We start from the raw sequence: 5,324 nt of genomic DNA, 5'->3' as shown, positions 1-5,324 counted from the left end.
TTTCTCCAAAGCTCTTCTGGGGCTTTAGAGCATCCCCCACACTGAAGATAGACATGCTCTGGAGTGTTTTGATGTTGTCTGGCAATCTCTCCCGTAGTTCTTTGGTCAGGGAGATGATGAAGGCTACACATCTACTTCGGACATTGCTCACCACATTTTCTGCCATCTTATGGGCCTTCTGGAGCTCAGCTAGCTTAGACTCAAAAAGGAACCCAAGATAGGGTTGGGGACTGATGAACCCATCTATGGGCTCTTTGAGGACATCCACCCTAGCCAGAGGATTTAGCACCCTGCTGCTGACAGACTTGATGAAGCTGATCAAGCAATCAAGCAGCTTGACTGGGTCTGCTTTTTCGCCTTCAAAGGACTTTATGGCCACCTGTACCTCACCCAGCACTGACTTCAGAAAGGTCAAGTAGAGCACATTCTGAGGGTCATTGTACATATTGTACAAAACATCAGCCATGTAGCAATGCTCAGTTGATTTTGTGGTGCTAAAATGTAACTTGAGCTCCTCCCACTGGTCCAAGATACGCGAGAGAGCCGGTTCAATGGAAAGCCAGCGCGTGGCACACACCTTGGTAATCTGTAGCGCTTTATTACCACAGTTGATGGTCTCGTATATGGCCTTGTAAGCTTCTCTGCGTTTGGGAGACACTGAAAACCAGTTGTATGTCTCCCGCACAAGGTACTCAATACTCCGTGGAACCGTGTCCTTGCTGGCATGACTTACAGCCAGCTGCAGGGAGTGACAAACGCATCGGATGAGGACAAGCTCCTTCAACCCAGCCTCCTCCTTCAGCACCTTGTGGACCCCATTGTTGATCCCTGTCATTACAGAGGCATTGTCTATTCCTAAGCCTAGGAGTTTCTCTTTTTTCAGTCCACATTTCTGAAGGAAGGCCAAAACTGCTCGGGCTATTAGCCCTGGCATCCCCAGCTTCCAACTCGACAAGCCCTAGAAATGTCGACAGTATGGTATTTTTGGTCTCACTGAAGTAACGAATAACTATGCCAAGATACTTTGACACGCTGATGTCAGTGGACTCGTCGAGTAGGAGGCTGAAGCGTTGGTCACCCACATCCGCAACCAATCGCTTAAGAAAATATGGAGCCAGAACACCATTAGTCATTTCTGTGCACTTGGTCCTATGCATGTGGAAATTGGTGGCAGCTGTAGAATCTGCAAAAGCCACTTTGCATGCTTGCCCAATGTGGTCGCATGCCAACATGGTGCAGTGCTCAACAACAGCCATGGCAATAGTTGCCTCTGCCTTTCTTGCCTTGTCTACTTTTTGGTGAATGACAGGCAAAGTGCTTTGTGTAGCACTGTTGTAAGGCTTTGCCTTTTGGATGTGCTTCATAGTAGCAACATGCTTTTTAACGTCACTTATTTTGGCCCAAAAGTCGGATTTGCAATACATGCAATATGCACGGGTATCATTGCCCACGTGTGGCTTCAACCATCCCTTGAACTCAGGGTAGGTTTCCCACTCCTTCCTGTATTTTTGTTTATATTGTTTTGCTTTTGACATTTTTCTTTCTGCTGCCTGCAACGTGTCTGCTGCGTGCTGCCTGCTACAGTGCTGCTGAAGAATGAGACGAGAGCGAGTGTCCGAGTGTGTGACTGTGTGTGTGTGTGTGTCTGTGTGACACAGTGTGTGTGCCTGAGTGGGTGTGTCTGAGTCAGTGATCAGCGCCAATTGGTTGCAGCTGTGTGTGTGTGTGTGTGTGTGTGTGTGTGTGTGTGTGTGTGTGTGTGTGTGTGCGTGCGCGCTACAGGGGAGGCATACGTAAATCCGACATCCCATTTCTCCGACTACGTGGCATCCGCGTGCGGTTAGGGTTAGGGTTCGGGTTAGGTATAGGGTTAGTATGGTAAACGTCGGAGGCATGCGCTGTCGGAGGAATGGTCGGACTAACGTATTGCACCCGCGCTACAGGCAGCCGAGGGAGAGAGAAAAAGGAAGAAAAAACGATTTGTCGCTAGGATCACCTTTTATCTCCATATCACCAGAAAAAGTAACTAGATTTGTCGCTAGAAGCTTTTCACTAAATAAGTCGCTGGGGGGGTCTGGAAAGAAGCTAAATATAGCGACAAAATCGCTAAGTTGGCAACACTGGTGTTAGGCATTTAGCAGACGAGTGACTTACAGTAAGCAAGGTAAACACATACAGAGAATGCAGAGTCTAAACGGTATAATAATAAAAACAAAAAAAATATATTGAAATGGTAGGATGCCAGGTAAACAAATGAACCTGCCATCTGTCTAAATCATTGGTTCTCAAAGTGTCATCTAGGGAGCTTAGAGCAGCCCAAAATGAGTCGAAGGCACTTCCAGACACATGACTCGCACAACTCACAGGCAGTCACACACAGCAACGAGAGGGGGATATTAGTATGTTACTGTTTGTAATTTTTTTCTCACTGTTCTAACAAAGAAAATAAATTCACCATGTGTCTTTTACTGTAATATGAAAACAATGGTTGTATAGCAAGAAACTATCATGAAACTTTGTATTAATTAAACCCTCTTCTTTACACAATGTAACTGTTAAACTCCTGTAAAAGCTGAGAGAGGAGGTTTGGGCACGGCTGGCTGCATTGCGTTCACGGTCACCACAACAGATTCAGCCCAGGCTGTGGAATGTGTGACTGTGGAGTCTGGACTGGACTCAACTGGACTTGGTACAAGAAAACGGCTTACAAGAAGGGTCGAGGGAAAAGTCCAAACGCAAAGTGAGGAGAGACATCAACAGAGGACAGCATATAGGAGAAGGTCGTGGTGGTTTCCTGTGGCCTGGTCTGAATGCTCCAGTGGTGAAGGCAGGAGCTGTGCAGTCCATGACACGCAGGGGAGAGGTTGAACAGCAGGAGATGCAGGCTGAGAGTGCGACAGAGAGACGAGTGGGAGAAGAGGAGAAGGATGAGGGTGAAGAGGGAGAGAGGATGGAGTGGAAACTGTAGGGGGGCATAAGCCTGGGACCCCCGGATCCTGGCCCTAACGGAGAGACCTATGAGGGATTTGACTCCTGTGTGATTGAGGTGAAGAGTGTGTTCAACATGACAGCCAAGGAGGGCAGGAAGCGGTCAGTGAGCTGCCTGGTTGCCGTTGGAAATGGCGTCAGAGCCGCAGGCTTTGCGCTGGGAAAGGCTGCAGACAGAACGACTGCTCTGAGGAAGGCCAAGAACAGAGCCATCCACTACCTTTACTACATAGGATTGGACAAAGCAATGACACCCAACCCCCAAATACCATAATTGGTAATCCAAGTTGACCAATTAAGCACATTAAAATACACAACTGAAACAACATCCAAACAGTACTTTTATTTGGCATTACATTGAATTAGGACAGTCTGCAGAGAGCAAACAACAAGGGAATTCAGTCATTAAACAGCGCCATCTTCAGGCCTACAGTATAAAGGGCTATGCCCTGCTTGAACAAAGTGCCACTCTAGTATATATAACTACTCATTTAGAAGAAGGCATTAAGTTAAGGTCTTAATGGGTTAAGGTCCAAATAAGTACGGATGTGTGCATGCAGCGGGTCAACTGAGGAACCCAGTTTGGGTCACGTTCCTATACTGCCTTCCTCCTCCTGTACCTTCCTCTCCTCCTTCCTCCTGGTTCTTCTCCTCTTCCTCCTGCTCCTTCCTCTGCTGCTCTTCTTCCTCCCTCCAGGAGCAGCTCTCTCTCGTACCCGTCCACAGCCTGGAGTACCCCCCGAACGAGGAGGTAGCGAGGCCTCCCCCTGATGTGGACCACGTGAGGGTCAGTGTGGGTCCCGGGTGTAGGGTCAGAGGAAGTGGGGGCCTGCATGCCTTATGGTTTAAGTTGCATTGTTGCCCTAATTGCACAGCCATCAGTTTGTAAGCAAGGAAAAGAAATAGCCCTGATATTAGACATAGAGGAATAATTTCTCTTATTAATGGAGTGATTCTAATTCAACTGTCACAGTAGCTCTCACTCTCGATAAAGCAAGTGTTAATTCACAAATTTAAAATATTTTGTTTTACAATACCTGGCTCTCTGTCTGTCACGCCACTGCCTGAAGGCCCTTTCCTCCACTGCCAGCACCTTTCTGGCATTTTGCTTCCAGTAGCTGCACCCTACATTGAGAGTAATGCAGAGTCAGGGATACCACATTTAAGAAGGTGCTCATTTACTAATGACACTAATTTCAGATTATTTTAATTTCAACATTCAGTAATGCATAATATGAGCACAAATGACATTTTAAATAGATATATTAGAGGAAAAATACCTGTTGACCCTTCTGACTCCCTGATTTCATTCCCATGTGTGTCGGTGAGGACAAAGTCGGTGAGGCCTCCTGTGGCCGACTTCACTTTCTCCAAGAGTATCGGCAGTACTGCTTCGGCCTCCAAAAAGCATATAGGCACAGAAGTCACTGTCTGCAGTCTGTCATTGACCACTTCACATACCTGTACACTCCTGTAAAACATACAAAAGACAAGGTAAGACATAACATGAAGTCTACAATGCTCATGGAGCATGCATGCAGTGTGTGTGTGTGTGTGTGTGTGTGTGTGTGTGTGTGTGTGTGTGTGTGTGTGTGTGTGTGTGTGTGTGTGTGTGTGTGTGTGTGCGTGCGGAAGGGGGGGGGGGGGGGATTGAGCTCAAGCTTAGAAGCCAGAGCTATGGCAGCCCTCTACAGATGCAGATAGACTGTGTTGTTCTTCACCACACCTGAAGCACTGTCACATCAGCTAGTCTTCCTGCTTGTCCCATAAAGACGGAGATCAATTCAGCATTGTGAGCTTGTAGATCGGCTATTATCGGCTATTTTCACTATTTTAAAATGTTTTTATAATGAGAAAAATGCCTGATAAGATAAGGCATATCACAAAGACTGACGGCAAAATAGGGCCCCTGAAGCTATGAAAAATGTTTTGCCTGGTCTGATAGCTGCAAAGGATATTCTAACAATAGGCATACTTGAGCATTGCAACTACTACATATCTATGAAATGGCCGTGGTGTGCTCACTGGTCTTGGAACCACTGGTCTTGGGGAAGGGGAAGCTGGCTGTGGATTACGAAAAGGAAACGTCCCAGATGGACCTGCTCCATCTCGGACGTTTGCTGTGGGTGCTGTTGGAGGTGCTGTCGCTCCACCCAGAGCGGTCCCCTGCACCTCATAATGTGCATTCTCCTCCAACTCCAGGGCGCGGAAATATCCTGTCTCCACATTAGGAAATATGACTGCGTTTGAGGCGTCAGTCAGATGTAGGCCAGCTGTGTTGACCTAGAAGAATAATTTTGCAATTATTAACACTACATTGTGCATTGTCTTTTGTC

The 5,324-nt window shown here is 47.0% G+C and overlaps 1 pseudogene across 1 annotated transcript; it reads left to right on the top strand.

Moving 5' to 3' along the window:
* The first annotated feature begins 1,011 nt into the window (after positions 1-1,011).
* On the top strand, positions 1,012-3,262 carry LOC311058128 (small ribosomal subunit protein uS5m-like; annotated as a pseudogene). The gene is made up of 2 exons: positions 1,012-1,073; positions 2,665-3,262. The product of its transcript is annotated as a small ribosomal subunit protein uS5m-like (transcript).
* The last annotated feature ends 2,062 nt before the right edge of the window (positions 3,263-5,324 follow it).

This window comes from Gymnoscopelus microlampas, assembly GCF_963454915.1.
Source record: "Gymnoscopelus microlampas genome assembly, chromosome: 13".
Classification (NCBI taxonomy): Eukaryota; Metazoa; Chordata; class Actinopteri; order Myctophiformes; family Myctophidae; genus Gymnoscopelus; species Gymnoscopelus microlampas.
Note: the sequence above shows the minus strand (reverse complement) of the source record. Positions and strands in the feature narration are given on the sequence as shown.